This window comes from Pan paniscus, chromosome 19 (genome assembly GCF_029289425.2).
Source record: "Pan paniscus chromosome 19, NHGRI_mPanPan1-v2.0_pri, whole genome shotgun sequence".
NCBI lineage: Eukaryota > Metazoa > Chordata > Mammalia > Primates > Hominidae > Pan > Pan paniscus.
Genome location: NC_073268.2, coordinates 17,949,788 through 17,966,746, shown reverse-complemented (window position 1 = coordinate 17,966,746; position 16,959 = coordinate 17,949,788).

Sequence of the window (16,959 nt, the reverse complement as noted above, 5' to 3'; positions counted from 1 at the left end):
CATTCACATGTACTGCCCTAGCCTCTCCCCATCCCCGGCTGATGCACTTCCATATCTGCACTGTTCCATAACAGCAGTAGCATGTTGCAGAAAGCGCTAGGATTCCTCCACTCCATCTTCAAAGAAAAGGTCGCTAATAAATCACATTTGGTAGGTTAGTGAACGTTAAACACATTAGTGAGCAAAAGAAAATAGGAATGAACAAGAATTGGTCATCTACCTAACTGAACACAAATGAACTCTGGCAGTTCCGTAATAGGAGGTAAAGAACCGCGCTAATTGCAGAACAGCAGCCCCCCTACCTTCCCAGGAGCAGTGTGACTGGGAAGCAGCCCTGTGTGTATGCTGGTGCAGGTTCTAAGCAAAGTGAGCTGCCCATCAGTTCTGATGAGTTTGCTGATGCTAGACATATGACATCTGTTCTCTTGCTGCCTGCCCCAGTTATCTCCCAAAGTTCTTTACTGAGAATGAAAAGCATCTTTCTCTGTGTGGTGACTTCAGTAGGCCAACAAATATTTGAGTTTAAAGCACAAGACTAAATAGTCATAGGCAGAGCAGTGCTACCATTTACAATTTGCTTACTTGATGCTAAACCATGGGTTAGGCATTTTACAGTCATATCATCTAGCCCAGCAAGTCATGGAAGCATAGTTGTTAAAATCATCTGATACTTTGGGAGGCTGAGGCGGGCAGATCACGAGGTCAGGAGATCGAGACCATCCTGGCTAACATGGTGAAACCCTGTCTCTACTAAAAATACAAAAAAATTAGCCACGGGTGGTGGCAGGAGCCTGTAGTCCCAGCTACTCGGGAAGCTGAGGCAAGAGAATGGCGTCAACCCAGGAGGTGGAGCTTGCAGTAAGCCGAGATCATGCCACTGCACTCCAGCCTGGGCAAGAGAGTGAGACTTCGTCTAAAAAAAAAAAAAAATCATCATCTGACAGATAAGGATACAGGGCTCGAAGAACATAGGTGACCTGCCCCAAGTGTCCAAAGCCACACATCCAAAATGACAAATTAGGGTTTTAAGCTAGCACTGTTAGACTTCAAAGCCTCTTAACCATTCCATTGCCCTGCTGTAGGGCATAGGGAGATAGGGGGGATAAGCCATGGTTGCCATCAAAGAGTTAATATATCAATAATATGCGGATGGTGAGGATGATGGCAGCTGCTGGGGGTCTACAGGCGTGTACCACCATGCCCAGCTACAATTCTTATTATTCCCAAATGCTACTGTGTCCAGAATTGGTGGGTTCTTGGTCTTACTGACTTCAAGAATGAAGCCGCGGAACCTCGCGGTGAGTGTTACAGCTCTTAAGGTGGTGCGTCTGGAGTCTGTTCGTTCTGATGTTCAGATGTGTTCGGAGTTTCTTCCTTCTGGTGGGTTCGTGGTCTCGCTGGCTCAGGAGTGAAGCTGCAGACCTTCACGGTGAGTGTTACAGCTCTTAAGGCAGCGCGTCTGGAGTTGTTTGTTCCTCCCGGTGGGCTCGTGGTCTCGCTGGGCTCAGGAGTGAAGTTGCAGATCTTCGCGGTGAGTGTTACAGCTCATAAAAGCAGCGTGGACCTAAAGAGTGAGCAGTAGCAAAATTTACTGCAAAGAGCAAAAGAACAAAGCTTCCACAGTGTGGAAGGGGACCCGAGCGGGTTGCCAATGCTGGCTCGCGCAGCCTGCTTTTATTCTTATCTGGCCCCACCCACATCCTGCTGATTGGTAGAGCCGAGTGGCCTGTTTTGACAGGGTGCTGATTGGTGCATTTACAATCCCTGAGCTAGATACAAAGGTTCTCCACATCCCCATCAGATTAGTTAGATACAGAGTTTCGACACACAGGTTCTCCAAGGCCCCACCAGAGCAGCTAGATACAGAGTGTCGATTGGTGCATTCACAAACCTTGAGCTAAACACAGGGTGCTGATTGGTGTGCTTACAAACCTTGAGCTAGATACAGAGTGCCGATTGGTGTATTTACAATCCCTGAGCTAGACAAAGGTCCTCCAAGGCCCCACCAGACTCAGGAGCCCAGCTGGCTTCACCCAGTGGATCCCGCACCGGGGCGGCAGGTGGAGCTGCCTGCCAGTCCTGCGCCATGCGCTCACACTCCTCAGCCCTTGGGCAGTCGATGGGACTGGGCACCGTGAAGCAGGGGGTGGCGCTCGTCGGGGAGGCTCGGGCCGCACAGGAGCCCATGGAGGGGGTGGGAGGCTCAGGCATGGCACCCTGCACGTCCCGAGCCCTGCCCCACGGGAAGGCAGCTAAGGCCCGGTGAGAAATCGAGCATAGCACCAGTGGGCTGGCACTGCTGGGGGACCCAGTACACCCTCCACAGTCACTGGCCCGGGTGCTAAGCCCCTTACTGCCTGGGGCCGGCAGGGCTGGCCGGCTGCTCCGAGTGCGGGCCCGCCAAGCCCACGCCCACCCGGAACTCCAGCTGGCCCGCAAGCGCCGCACGCAGTCCCGTTTCCCGCTCGTGCCTCTCCCTCCACACCTCCCTTCAAGCTGAGGGAGTGGGCTCCAGCCTTGGCCAGCCCAGAAAGGGGCTCCCACAGTGCAGTGGTGGGCTGAAGGGCTCCTCAAGTGCCGCCAAAGTGGGAGCCCAGGCAGAGGAGGTGCCAAGAGCAAGCGAGGGCTCTGAGGACTACCAGCATGCTGTCACCTCTCAATCCCCCCTCTAAACAGGACACCCCAACTGCTGTTGGGAATTTGGCTGATGACCGCTGTAGCTACTTCCTGCTGGATAGGGGCAAAGGGGCCCTGCAGTTGTGGTGTCCTTCAGAGGGGAACTCTCTAGGACAGGGGAAGTGCCAGCGGGTTGGTCCAGGGGTCTTCAGTAGAAGTTGTTAGTTGAACTCATTTGGGGTTCCATTTGTAAGACCATCTGTAGCTTGATGGCCTCGATTCTAGAGGAAACAAATTTGACAAGAAGGTTAAAAATACAGGGCCCAAAGGTGAGTAACAGCAAGATGGCTGCCACAGGACCTAGAAAGGGGAGAAGCCATGTTGCCCAACTCCAGAGGTTGGTATAAGTATTTGAAAGGTGTTGTCTGATTTCAGAAGCCTTTTCCTGTAAACGCCGGGCAGCATCTCGTACTATCCCCGACTGGTTAGTGTAAAAACAACACTCTTCCCCTAAGAAGGTGCAGAGTCCTCCTTTCTCAGCAGTGAGGAGGTCTAGGCCTCAGTGGTTTTGGAGAGTCACTGCTGCCAAGGAGTCTATTTGGGATTGTAAAGTAAGGATAGATTTCATTATTTCTTGCAAACTGTTTGAGAGGCAGATATGGGTTGAAGATCCACATAAGTAGAATATGCCTTGGCTGGGTAGATAGACATTTACCCTGGCTTTTAAAGGAATAGGGTACACTGGTTTATTTTTTTTTTTTTTAATTTTTTTACTACTTCCATCTCTCTCTCTCTCTTCAACTTCTTTGTCTCTTCCTCTCTTTTTAACTCTTTGACTTTGTGTCTGTCCCTCTTTCTCTCTGACTTCTTCTTTGTCTCTTCCTCTCTGTCTCTTTCTCTCTTTTCTTCTTGCTGGTCTTTCCCTACCTCTGCTAGCCGTTTATGCTGCTGTTCTCCCCTCTCCTTCCCGTTTTGATGGCTTTGTCAGTGTAAGATTCCCACCTCTTTGTGTTTTTGCATTGCGTGACTGGGCAGGCATTTTTTTGCCCTTTCAAATTGTCCTTCCAATGCCCAGACTTCAGGGTTGATTCCCTCCTCAAGTAGGGGACAACGAATGGGTAACTTGTTCCCCGTATTCATGTAGATAATAGCTCCAGCCTTGGCTAATATATCCCTCCCTAATAAGGGTGTGGGACTTTCAGGCATAACAAGAAAGGCATGTGAAAAGAGCAAAGTCTCCCAATTACAACTGAGAAGGTGGGAGAAATACCTGGTTACAGGCTGTCCCAGGATTCCTTGGATGGTAATGGACCTTGAGGACGGTCATCCAGGAGAGGAGATTAACACTGAGAAGGCCGCGCCAGTGTCCAGGAGAAAGTCAATTTCCTGGCCCTCAATAGTTAAATATACCCGGGGCTCAGTGAGGGTGATGACATGAGCTGGCGCTTGCCCCGGGCACCCTCAGTCCTGTTGTTGGATCATCTGGTTGGGGGCTTCTGACCCAGGGAACCTTTGTCCTCTGGGGCAGCGCACCTTCCAGTGATTGCCTCGGCATAGTGGACACGGACGAGGGGGCAGCTTGTTTCTTATTGGACAATCTTTTTTAAGGTGTCCTTGTAAACCACACTGATAACAAGCCCTACCAGGTGATTGGCCTGCTCCATTTTCGGTCCGCTCTGAACCACCAAGGTTTGTTTGTCTGAGGGCCATGACTAAGGCTGTGGCCTTTCTCTGATCTCGCTTTTCCTTTTGGGCCTGTTCCTCTTGGTCCCTATTATAGAACACCGAGGTTGCCAGGTTTAATAATGTCTCTAGATTTTGTTCAGGGCCCAGGGCTTGCTTTTGGAGCTTTCTCCTGATATCTGCGACTGATTGGGTAATAAACTTATCTTTTAGAATCAATTGACCCTCGAGTGATTCAGGTGACGGGAGTATATTTTCTTAAGGCCTCTCGTAGCCGCTCGAGGAAGGCAGAAGGATTTTCTTCCTTTCCCTGAGTTATGGTGGACATCATTGAATAATTCATGGGCTTTTTTCTAATTCTCCTTAGTCCTTCTAGAACACAGGTCAACAGATGTTTACGACTCCAGTCCCCATGATCTGAGTCAAGGTCCCAGTGGGCATCCACATTGGGGATGGCTTGCTGACTAGTAGGGAATTTGTCCCTTTCTTCGGCTATCATTCTATCATCTACTTGACTAAGATACCAGGTATCTCTAAACTCTCGGGCTGCAGCTAAAGCTGCATTCTTTTCATTAAAGGCCAGCCCCCTACAGCTTGAAGGGGACATAACCGATAGCCCGGGGGTTTTTGTGGACCTTTGGAGATTTATTTGCTTATTTCCTTCTGGGCAGGGGAGATTAGAGGAGGAGTATCATCAATAGGAAGGGGAGCTATAGGGAGGCTAGGATATGGGGGTAAGCTGAGGGGTCCTGTGGGATGTAAATTGCAAGCTTTGCATAGTTGTGTATTCTCCCTCAGTGAAAAGAAAGCTTGGACATAAGGTATTTCACTCCATTTGCCTTCCCTCTTACAGAAAAGATCAAGCTGCAGGATAGTATTTTAATTTGTACTTCCCTCGGGTGGCCATTTTTCCCCATCAGAAAGAGAATATTGGGGCTAAGCTGTAGTGCAGAAAAAAATGAGCCGCCTCTTTTTCAGGGTTTGTGGGTCAAATTGGTCCCAATGGCTTAGGATGCATTTCAAGGGTGAGCCTGTTGATGCCTGAGTGTTTCCCATCTGAAAGACAAAACCGCCCGCGGTTTTGGTTTGTTTTCTTTCTCTCCCTGCCCAAGAACCCGCAACAGTCCCTGGACCCTGCCGATCAGAATAGTTGCGCTCACCGACGCGACTAGTTTTCCTCCCAGACCACATGGAGGACTGAGGAAGGTTGGATTTAGTGGTCCTTACCCACACATTCTCAAAAACCTGTTAGAGTCCTAAGCATTCTCCTGTTAGTATTGGGACTTTACCCCATCCTATAAAGATGTTATGCCCCAAAAATGAAGTGGAGAGCCATACCCTGAGGGAGGGAAAGGATCTCCAGGGCTGGAGGAGTGACACCTTTTTTCCTCACTTGTATGAATAGGAAGAATATAATTTCTGAGGCTCCCCATATCCTAGCTTTAGGAATAACTTTTCGTAGGCCTGTTGGTCTGAGGAGGGATCCTAAAATTCCAGGTAGTCCCCACTATGATGGGGCCTTGGGCAAAAACTGTCTTTCTGATTGGTGAGCCCGGGTGCCTAAAGAAGGTAACAGAGTCCTGGAGTTTATACTAGAAATCATTCTTATAGGAGAAACTAGAAAAGCACCAGAGACAGGTAGCAATTTTTAGAGGCAGGTCTAGCCTCAGAAGAGAGGCAAGAGGAAGTTTGTCTGGCAGGCATTAGGACCCAGAGGGCAAGGGTCAGGATAGATAGGATAGATGGGCAAGTCTCGCTTGGGCGACATGCTTTTGAGAGTTCCACTCATGGCCACAGGGTCAACCAACATGTTGTCGGGACCCCGGAGCTGCATGGCTTTCCTCTCTGTCGACCCTCGGCTCAGCCCAGAAGTACAGGAAAAACGGAAGCTGGTTCTAGGCAAACCAACCGTCCCAACTCCGAAGAGTCGGGGGTTGTTACAGAGCCCTTTCCCAGAAAGCCTGGCACCCGTGTCTTTAGTCCGGCGGCCGCACTAGTCGTTTTTAGCTGGCTGACAGGTGCCCAGTATTTAGCCCCCGAATTCTAAGGAAAGATAGGACAGAATAGCAAGCGAAAGGGGTCCGATGGTACTCACTGCTTGGCGATAGGCAAAAGTCTCACCGCTCGGCGATAGGTGATGGTCTCACCGCTTGGCAATTGTCTCACTGCTTGGCGATAGGCGAAAGTCCCTCCGTGGTCGCCAAAATGTGTCTGGAATTGGTGGGTTCTTGGTCTTACTGACTTCAAGAATGAAGCTGCAGAACCTCGCGGTGAGTGTTACAGCTCTTAAGGTGGCGTGTCTGGAGTCTGTTCGTTCTGATGTTCAGATGTGTTCGGAGTTTCTTCCTTCTGGTGGGTTTGTGGTCTCGCTGGCTCAGGAGTGAAGCTGCAGACCCTTGCGGTGAGTGTTACGGCTCTTAAGGCAGCGCGTCTGGAGTTGTTCATTCCTCCCGGTGTCCTCGTGGTCTTGCTGGGCTCACGAGTGAAGCTGCAGACCTTCGCGGTGAGTGTTACAGCTCTTAAGGTGGTGCGTCTGGAGTTGTCCGTTCCTCCCGGTGGGCTCGTGGTCTCGCTGGGCTCAGGAGTGAAGCTGCAGATCTTCGCGGTGAGTGTTACAGCTCATAAAAGCAGCGTGGACCTAAAGACTGAGCAGTAGCAAGATTTATTGCAAAGAGCAAAAGAACAAAGCTTCCACAGTGTGGAAGGGGACCCGAGCGGGTTGCCAATGCTGGCTCAGGCAGCCTGCTTTTATTCTCTTATCTGGCCCCACCCACATCCTGCTGATTGGTAGAGCCGAGTGGCCTGTTTTGACAGGGTGCTGATTGGTGCATTTACAATCCCTGAGCTAGATACAAAGGTTCTCCACGTCCCCATCAGATTAGTAAGATACAGAGTTTCGACACACAGGTTCTCCAAGGCCCCACCAGAGCAGCTAGATACAGAGTGTCGATTGGTGCATTCACAAACCTTGAGCTAAACACAGGGTGCTGATTGGTGTGCTTACAAACCTTGAGCTAGATACAGAGTGACGATTGGTGTATTTACAATCCCTGAGCTAGACATAAAGGTCCTCCAAGGCCCCACCAGACTCAGGAGCCCAGCTGGCTTCACCCAGTGGATCCCGCACCGGGGCGGCAGGTGGAGCTGCCTGCCAGTCCTGTGCCATGCGCTCACACTCCTCAGCCCTTGGGCAGTCGATGGGACTGGGCGCCGTGAAGCAGGGGGTGGCACTCGTCGGGGAGGCTCGGGCTGCACAGGAGCCCATGGAGTGGGTGGGAGGCTCAGGCATGGCGCGCTGCAGGTCCTGAGCCCTGCCCGGCGGGAACGCAGCTAAGGCCCGGTGAGAAATCGAGCGTAGCGCCAGTGGGCCAGCACTGCTGGGGGACCCAGTACACCCTCCGCAGCCACTGGCCCGGGTGCTAAGCCCCTTACTGCCTGGGGCCGGCAGGGCCGGCCGGCTGCTCCGAGTGTGGGGCCCGCCAAGCCCACGTCCACCCGGAACTCCAGCTGGCCCGCAAGCGCCGCACGCAGTCCCAGTTCCCGCTTACGCCTCTCCCTCCACACCTCCCTGCAAGCTGAGGGAGTGGGCTCCAGCCTTGGCCAGCCCAGAAAGGGGCTCCCACAGTGCAGTGGTGGGCTGAAGGGCTCCTCAAGTGCCGCCAAAGTGGGAGCCCAGGCAGAGGAGGTGCCAAGAGCAAGCGAGGGCTCTGAGGACTGCCAGCACGCTGTCACCTCTCACTACCCCACCATATTTCTAAAAACTCCCAAAGTAAGATTCTACTTTGCCTAGTTTGTCCTCAATTGAGCAGTTTTGTCTAAGCCCAGAGTTTCTGCTGGGCCAGACTATGGATAAGCTGTCTCTCCCAGGCTGGTGCCCATGCCTGCCTGTAGCCGGTGGGGGGAGGGGCACCCAGGGTCAGGTGGAACAAAACATGACTGCCTAGGGCTGCCTCTGTCTCCATCTCACTGATGGCAAATCACAGTTCAGACAGCCAGCTCTTAAGTGAGACCTGAGTGCCAGAGAGAGGTGGATACGAGGCCAACAGTTACTAAATGAATGAAAATTGTGATTCCAATGAAGCCTGCCAGAGAAATAAAGCATTTTTTAAAAGATGGAAATAAGCCGATATCTGACTAGGGCAAACATGATGCAGACAAGAAATGCGCCGGTTCAGAGGAGAGAAGGTCAGGCCGCCTGGGGAGAGTCCATGAAAAAGATGGAACGTGCCAGATGCTGTGCCTGGTGCTGGGAAAGAGTTGACTAGGCCAGCATCCCTTTCCTCAAAGGGCTCCTAGACTTGGGGGAGGGCTGGGTATCTGAATACATCCTGAGGAGACAGTGTGGGACAGCGTGGTGGCAGTGGAGCCAGCCGTGGTTCTGCTCTTGGTCGGCTGGAAAGGAGATGTAAGGGATGGCTTAGAAGAAGGGAAGTGGAAGAAAAGTTTTCTGAGCTGACAAGAGGAAGGAAAGGCCTTCTAGAAGGACACTACAAAGGCATAGAAGCCCTAAGCAGAGTGAGCACCAGACTCCACAGGTTAAGGGCTCAGTCACATCGGACCACCCCCACGTCAGACCCCAGGTGCAAAGCCAAGCATCACCTATGCATCTGACCAACTGGCTATAAATTGGAGGTCCCCACAACTCCCTCCTCAGGTTTGAACATTTGCTAGAACAGCTCATGGAACCCAGGAAAACAGTTTTCTTACTATTGCTGATTTATTACAAACGATACTTTAAAGGACACAAATGAACAGCCAGATGAAGAGATACACAGGGTGAGGTCTGGAAGGGTCCTTGTGGAGTTGGGGTGCACCACTCTCCTGGAACATGGATGTGTTCGCCAACCCGGAAGCTCTCCAAGTCCTGTCTTTCAAGGAGTTTTCTGGAGGCTTTATCACGTAGGCATGATTGAGCTCCAGCTCCATTTCCTACCCCAGAGGATGGGGAATGGGGCTGACAGCACAACGCTTCCACCCATAGTTACATTTTTTGATGACCAGTCCCCAAATAAGGAGCCCACCATGAGTCACCTCATGAGAACCAAGGACGCTCCTATCGCCCAGAAAATTCCAAGGGATTTAGGAGCTCTGTGTCAGGAACCAGGGTCAAAGACCAAACGTTAGAACAAAAGATGTGCAACCATAAAAAACAGCGAGATCATGTCTTTCGCAGGAACACAGATGGAGCTAGAGGCCATTATCCTCAGCAAACTAAGACAGGAACAGAAAACCAAATACTGTATGTTTTTACTTATAAGTGGGAACTAAATGATGAGAACTCATAAACAACAGACACTGGGCCTGAGAGTGGAGGGTGGGAGGAGGGAGAGGAGCCGAAAAAACTACTGGGTACTAAGCTTCGTACCTGGGTGATGAAATAATCTGTACAACAAACCGCCGTGACACAAGTGTACCTATATTACGAACGTGCACATGTATCCCCTAACCTAAAATAAAAGTTTGTTTTCTAAAAGAAAAAACCACTCAAGAGAAGAAAAATGATACATTTTTTACAAAAAGAAGACAATGCTCCTAGCACCCCCATCATTCAGGAATTTCCAAGGGTTTTAGGAGCTTTGTGTTAGGAACTGTGGGCAGAGACCAAATATATATTTCTTCTTATGTTACACTACCCCAGATAGGAAAACAGAAATTACTCTAGATATTTCAAACAAAAAGGGGTTGTATATAGGCAATTAGTGCTTATCACTGGAGGGGCTAGAAGTGGTGAAGGTTGTGGGGATGGGGTTGCACCACTGGCTTTCAGGCTACACAGCTGATTTCCAGAGGATGGAAGAAGGCAGGAAACTTGGGAAACCACTGCTGAGGTCCTTGCAGCCCCACGGTCCCCAGGCTGGTGACTGGTGGGGGAGTATGGAGTCCAGCTGACCACCAGAGCCTGCACGCCTGCTGCTATGGGGGAGGAAAGGATGACTTCTACCTCCTTTCCACATTCCAAATTCCACGTGACTACATTTTATTGGCAGCACCCCGCTGGCAAGTGAGCCTTGATGTGTGCTTCCTGGGCTTCTGGCACCTGCACAGAAAGGGGTGAAATGAGTGTCACGAGCAGCCACCACTCTGCATCACACCTCCATGTCCAGGCGTGCTGGAGAGCCCCACTTATACTTGGAGGTGTCCTGGTGCCCTACCCACTTTTGGTAGGTGTTTGGGTATTTGAGGCTTTGCAAAAGAAGAAGGCGTGGAGTCTACAGTGGAGTCACATGGTGGAGACCTAGCTAAGTCAGAGGCCTGGAGAGGTGTCACTCTAGCTGGGCAGCAGGTGACACACCATCATCCTGAGCTGATTGGAGAAAGACCTGGGATTGACCTGGAGTTTGTTCTGGAATGTTTTCACTGGAATGAAAGCTGAGCGGTCTGCAGGCCATATAGTATTGGAGAAAACATAGCCCTCAATGAAAAAGGCTGCCAGAGAAAAGGTGTCCACAGGGAAATTCAGGGGTTTTGTTTGTTTGGGTTTTTTTTTCTTTTTCTTTTGAGATGGAGTTTCGCTCTTGTTGCCCAGTCTGGAATGCAATGGCACAATCTCAGCTCACTGCATCCTCTGACTCCTGGGTTCAAGCAATTCTCCTGCTTCAGTTTCCCTAGTAGTTGGGATTATAGCCATACACCACCACACCCAGCTAATTTTTGTATTTTTAGTAGAGATGGGGTTTCACCATGTCGGCCAGGCTGGTCTCAAACTCCTGACCTCAGGTGATCCACCTGCCCCGGCCTCCCAAAGGGCTGGGATTATGTGATTACAGGTGTTAGCCACTGCGCCCAGCTTGGTTTTTTTTTTTTTTTTTTTTTTTAATGAGACAGTCTCACTATGTCGCCCTGGCTGCAGTGCAGTAGTGTGATCTTGGCTCACTGCAACCTCTGCCTCCCGAATAGCTGGGATTACCGGCACCCACCACCATGCCTGGCTAATTTTTACAGTTTTTTTGTAAAACAGAGTTTCACCATGTTGGCCAGGCTGCTCTTGAACTCCTGACCTCAAGTGATCCGCGCTCACCTTGGCCTCCCAAGGTGCTGGGATTACAGGCGTGAGCCACTGAACCCCGCCAGGCAATTCAGTTTCTGAAAATACACCTGTGGGTCTCTAGCCTTGAACATCCTTGGATGCTGCTTTAAATGGCTGATCCTCAATGCTTCCCTTCTAACTCAGAGGCCCGCTCCCCTACATCAATCTCACAGAAAAAGGGACCTCTTATTCATTTTTTTGTTTTGTAGAGACAGGCTTACTTTGTTGCCCAGGCTGGTTTTGAACTCCTGGCCTTAAGTGATCCTCCCGCCTTGGTCTCTCAGGGTACTGGGATTACAGGCGGGAGTCCCCGCGCCCGGCGAAGCCTATATTAAACCCTTTTATGTTCACTCTGCGGTACTGCAGAGAGAGCAGGGAGGGAGCAGAGATGCCATGGGGACTTCAGTGGAGGAATCAGGAACCTAGGGTTGTTCTGAAGTGCCTTGATTATGGTATATGTGGAAGATTTTAGAGCTTGTTGTAAAAAGTGATGACCCATGGCTCTCCAGGCTGGGTCTGGGATTGCCTTTGTGGATTATAAGAGGATATTATGCAGCAGTTCTTAAAAATGAGGCAGACTGGGACAATCTATCTCCAAGATGCATAGGTGCTGTTAAGGGAACAAAGAAAGATTTAATAGGGCGTGTATAGTATGCTACTGTGCGCTGTGCATTATCTGTACAGAACTGTGAGGTCTGATACAGTAGCCACTAGCCACATATGGCTATTTACAAATAAATTTAGTTTGGGCCTGGTGGCTCATGCCTGTAATCCAAGCACTTTGGGAGGCAAAGGTGGGAAGATAGCTTGAGGCCAATAGTTCGAGACCTGTGCAACATAGTGAAACCTGTTTTCTACAAAAAATTTATTTATTTTTAATTTATTTATTTTTTGACACGGGTCTCACTGTCACCCAGGCTGGAGTACAGTGGCACAGTCTCAGCTTCTTACAACCTCTGCCTCCAGGGCTCAAGCGATTCTCATGCCTCAGCCTCCCTAGTAGCTGGGACTACAGGCGCGCACCACCATACCCAGCTAATTTTTGTATTTTTGGTAGAGACAGGGTTTCGCCACGTTGGCCAGGCTGGTCTTGAACTCCTGACCTCAGGTGATCTGCCCGCCTCAGCCTCCCAAAGTGCTGAGATTACAGGTGTGAGCCACTGCACTTGGCCAAAAAATTTAAAAATGTAAAAATCAGCCAAACATGGTGGCATGCATCTGTAGTCCCAGCAATTTAGGAGGCTGAGGTGGGAAGATTTCTTGAATCCAGGAGGTCAAGGTTGTAGTGAGCTATGACTGCACCACCACACTCCAGCCTGGACAACAGAGTGAGGCCCTGTCTCAAAAAATAAATAAATAGGAGTTTGAGGCCATGTTCACACCACTGCACTCCAGCCTGGTAAACAGAGCAAGACCCTGTGTCTTAAAAAAAAAAAAAAAAAATTTTTTTTTAAAGTTAGCTCCTAAGACACACTAGCCACATATCAAGTGCTCAACTGCCCCATGTGGCTAATGGCTACCAAACTGGGCAGCACGGGTGACTGTTTTCATCATTGAAGTTCTGTTGGACAAAACTGGCACAGAATACTTCTGGAAGCACACACGAAAAACTGATAATGGTGGTTGCCTTCGGGGAGGGAAACTGGGAGGGTGCAGGGCTGTATGTCCTTTTGTACCTCTTGAATTTCATATCACGTGTTTGTATTAGGTGTTCACAAATTATTTTAAAAACAAACTGGGAATTAGGAATCCCCATATGGAATCACTGCAGTGGGACAGTGGTTCCCAAAAAATTACTTTGCAATTTGCCTAAAACAAATTAAGCTAATAGCTACCACGATTTCATATTTAATATATTTTCACAGCTTACAGCTACTTAGCTCCTGTTGCTATCTCTCTGCTCTTATGAGCTCAGAGGGTGACAAAGCAAATTAGTAAGTAGCAGGAGAACATTAAAGGAAAAACTCCTGGGCAACAGGGCAAAACGCCGGCTCTACAGAAAATACAAAACATTAGCCAGGCATAGTGGCATGCACCTGTGGTCTTAGCGACTTGGGAGGCTGAGGTGGGAGGATCGCTTGAGCCTGGAAGGCGGTAACTCAATCCCAGCGGAATCCCAGGGAGCAAAGGTGGCTCATCCCAAAAGAAAAACAAGAAGGAAGTTCTATTACCAGAAGACAAGGGGATGAAATGAGGGATGGAGAACCAAAGACTGACGCTACTGGTGTTCATTTTTATTTATTAATATTTAATTTTTTCAGAGACAAGGGTCTCATGATGTTGCCCAGGCTGGTCTTGAACTCCTGGCCTCAAGCTATCCTCCTGCCTGAGCCTTCCGAGTTGTTGAGATGACAGATGTGAGCCACTGCACTCAACTCTGGTTTTTGTTAGTTTGGCTGGATTTGGTTTTGGTTTTTGACAGAATTTTGCTGTGCCACCCAGGCTGGAGTGCAGTGGCTCAGCCTCGGCTCACTGCAGCCTTGACCTCCTGGCCTCAAGTGATCCTCCCGCCTCAGCGCCACCCACCCTCCAAACGCCCTCCAACAGCTGGGACTATAAGCGCGCGTGACCGCGCACGGCTAATTTTTGAATTTTTTGAGGAGATGGGGGTTTCACCATGTTGCCCAGGCTGGTCTCCAACTCCTGGACTAAGCAGTCTTCCTGCCTTGTCCTCCCAAAGTGTGAGCCACTACACCCACCCATTTAAGATTGAAGATAGACTGGGCAAACCCTTAAGCCTAAACCAGTAACAGTTTTTCACAAGTTCATAGATGCTACTGTGGTAAATAACACACAAATTCATTTAAAAGCACGTGTGTCCTCATGGTAATTTTTGGGCCTTTTGTTGTTGTTTTTCAATTAATGGATATTAAAGATACAACTTTTTTTTTTTTTTTTTGAGAGGGGGTCTCACTCTGTCGCCCAGACTGGATTGCAGTGGCATGATCACGGCTCACTGCAACCTCTGCCTCCCAGATTCAAGCGATTCTCCTGCCTCAGCCTCCCGAGTAGCTGGAATTACAGGTGTGTGCAACCACACCTGGCTAATATTTTAATTTTTTGTAGAGACAGGTTTTCACCATGTTGCCCAGGCTGGAAATAAAGGCCCCAACCCACGAAGCAGTTAAGCAAAGTTCCAGGATGACTGCGTGTGACAGGCTTAGGGGATAACTTCACCACATGGAGGACAGAACTCGGAGAGGGCACTGTGGGCATGGGCCCCACCCACTCTTCCAGAGCACTGGCAGAGAACGAGGGCATGATAATGGCCGATGGCACTGAAAGAAAAGGAAAGATCATGAGGCACTCTTTGGGAAGCAGCTGTTATATGTAAAATGTTTATTTAGAAAGAGAATGCTTATTCCCTGGTACTGCAAAGAAATAGCACTTGAAGGCCAGGTGTGGTGGCTCACGCCTACAATCCCAGCACTTTCGGAGGCCAAGGTGGGTGGATCACGATGTCAGGAGATTGAGACCATCCTGGCCAATATGGTGAAACCCCGTCTCTACTAAAAATACAAAAGTTAGCCAAGCGTGGTGGCGTGTGCCTGTAGTCCCAGCTACTCAGGAGGCTGAGGCAGGAGAATTGCTTGAACCCAGAAGGCAGAGGTTACAGTGAGGCGATACCATGCCATTGCACTTCAGTCTGGTTGACAGAGCGAGACTCCATCTCCAAAAAAAGAAAAAGAAAGAAAGAAAGAAATAGCACTAGAATATAAATTTAATTTTCTTAGTAAGGCCATTTTTACTTTCTGCAGAAAGGGTGCTCATCATAGATGGAACAATGGCGAGAGCATATCTAAATAAAGGAGGGATGCAATTTTTATTCTTTACCTAGTTTGTCCTTTTAATTGTATTGTGTCTCCATTGGCTGGAGCCAGATCTTAAAATTTAAACTAAAACTTGATTGGGTAACAGTTTAAAACTTTTTAAAACAGGTAAAAGTAATGGAAAGACAAGGGAAAAGAGGAAGTAGTTTACAAAAGGACTTAGAAAAGTAATAACATTCCGAAATAAAAAAGGGGCATAGGCTGTGAGCTGGGACGTGCCTGCGAGCAATTCCAGTACAGATATTTTGGTTAAAGTATAAGGACATAGAATGTACTACATGCCTGTGAGCATGTTTAACAGCTACATAGGATAGGGCCTAACAAAACAGTTATTAGCATAAAACAAGGGGGCTTGAAGAAAGTTTTTAAAAGAAATTATTATTTGTAACACGATTTTTCAATAAGGGAAACTCTGAAGAGTAACTTTTACTTTTTATAATTTCTCTCTTTTACATAATTTTTTAAACTTATTTAATATGTTTTGGTTTAGCTGCTTTGTTTGATCTTTTAGAAGGAATAGTTTTTCTCAATGGGGTAGAGGAGGGGCTGGGGATATTTTAATAAGAGTTGTGTTTATCAGTTTCTGTTTAAGTTCCCGGCCATTGGCAGAACTACTTCTTGAATGAATTTGAAATAGGGTTGTTAATGCTGGAATTTTTTGCTAACTTATTTGATAAGGTAGTAAGTTCCTGGAGGGCTTTTGTTATGCTCCCAGTGGGAGCAGTGTTGTTTGGGATAAAGGTGTAACACTGAGTTTTGATTATAATGAAAATACCACCTTTCTTTGCTAATATTATATTTGAAGCTATCTTATTCTTCTAGGCTATTTGATTAGTGGCTTTTGTTTAGCTAGTTTTTTAATAGCATTTTTGGTATAGTTAACAAGTCGTTGCTGGTTGTAATAAATGTACTTTAACCTATAATTTTATTATTATCCACTAAAACATTGACTTGCAACTATTTGATTTTTGGCTTTAAATGTATTTGGTATTTCACGAGGAATTTTAGTTGCATTTAAATAGACATGGAATTAAAAGATCCATAAGGGTCTGCTGCTTCTTTTGTGGCTTCTTTTATCTGTTTATTTATTTATTTTTTGATTGATGAAATGTTAGGGTAAAAGGGATAGCCAATTGAATTAGAGCATAAGTATTGTTCTAATTATTTGGCAGAGTGTTCAGTAAAGGCCCTCCATAATACCATTATATATTTGCTTGGGGATGAATAAGGGCGGACTGATGGGTCAGCTCTTGGAAGTGCCTGACCTCACTGCATTTTGCTAAATCTTCAAGGAATGCTAAGTTCTCCCCTTGTCGTGAGAGACACGAGGCAAACTTCACCTTGGAAGATGGGAGGCTGTATGGCTCTTGGGAGCAGACCCGCAGGGTACTACTGCACTTAAGGAAATAGCAGAGAGAGTTTGGTACAGTTTACTATCCTAGGCTGTAGGACTTTGAAAAGGAGATACCATGTTGTCTATGTCTTGTTGATTAGAGGACTATTTGAGTGGAAAGTGGATAACCTGGACCTCTGGTTCACCGTGCGCACAAGTGTAACAGTTGTTTTTGTTTAAAGAGTGAACGGAATATTTCATTTATTTTAGCCAGGCATTTATATTTTGATATCTTGTCTTGTTGTTTGCCTTAGGTTTTTTACTTTTACTATAGAGACGTTGGTTTTGTTATTTGGTAAGAGAGGAGTGATAACTAAACAGGCATTAAAAGTAATAATTTGAGGTGAGTTAGATTTAGTTACATTAATAAGATGGGAAGTAGTTAAAGGAGAGAAAAGATAGATAAAGTT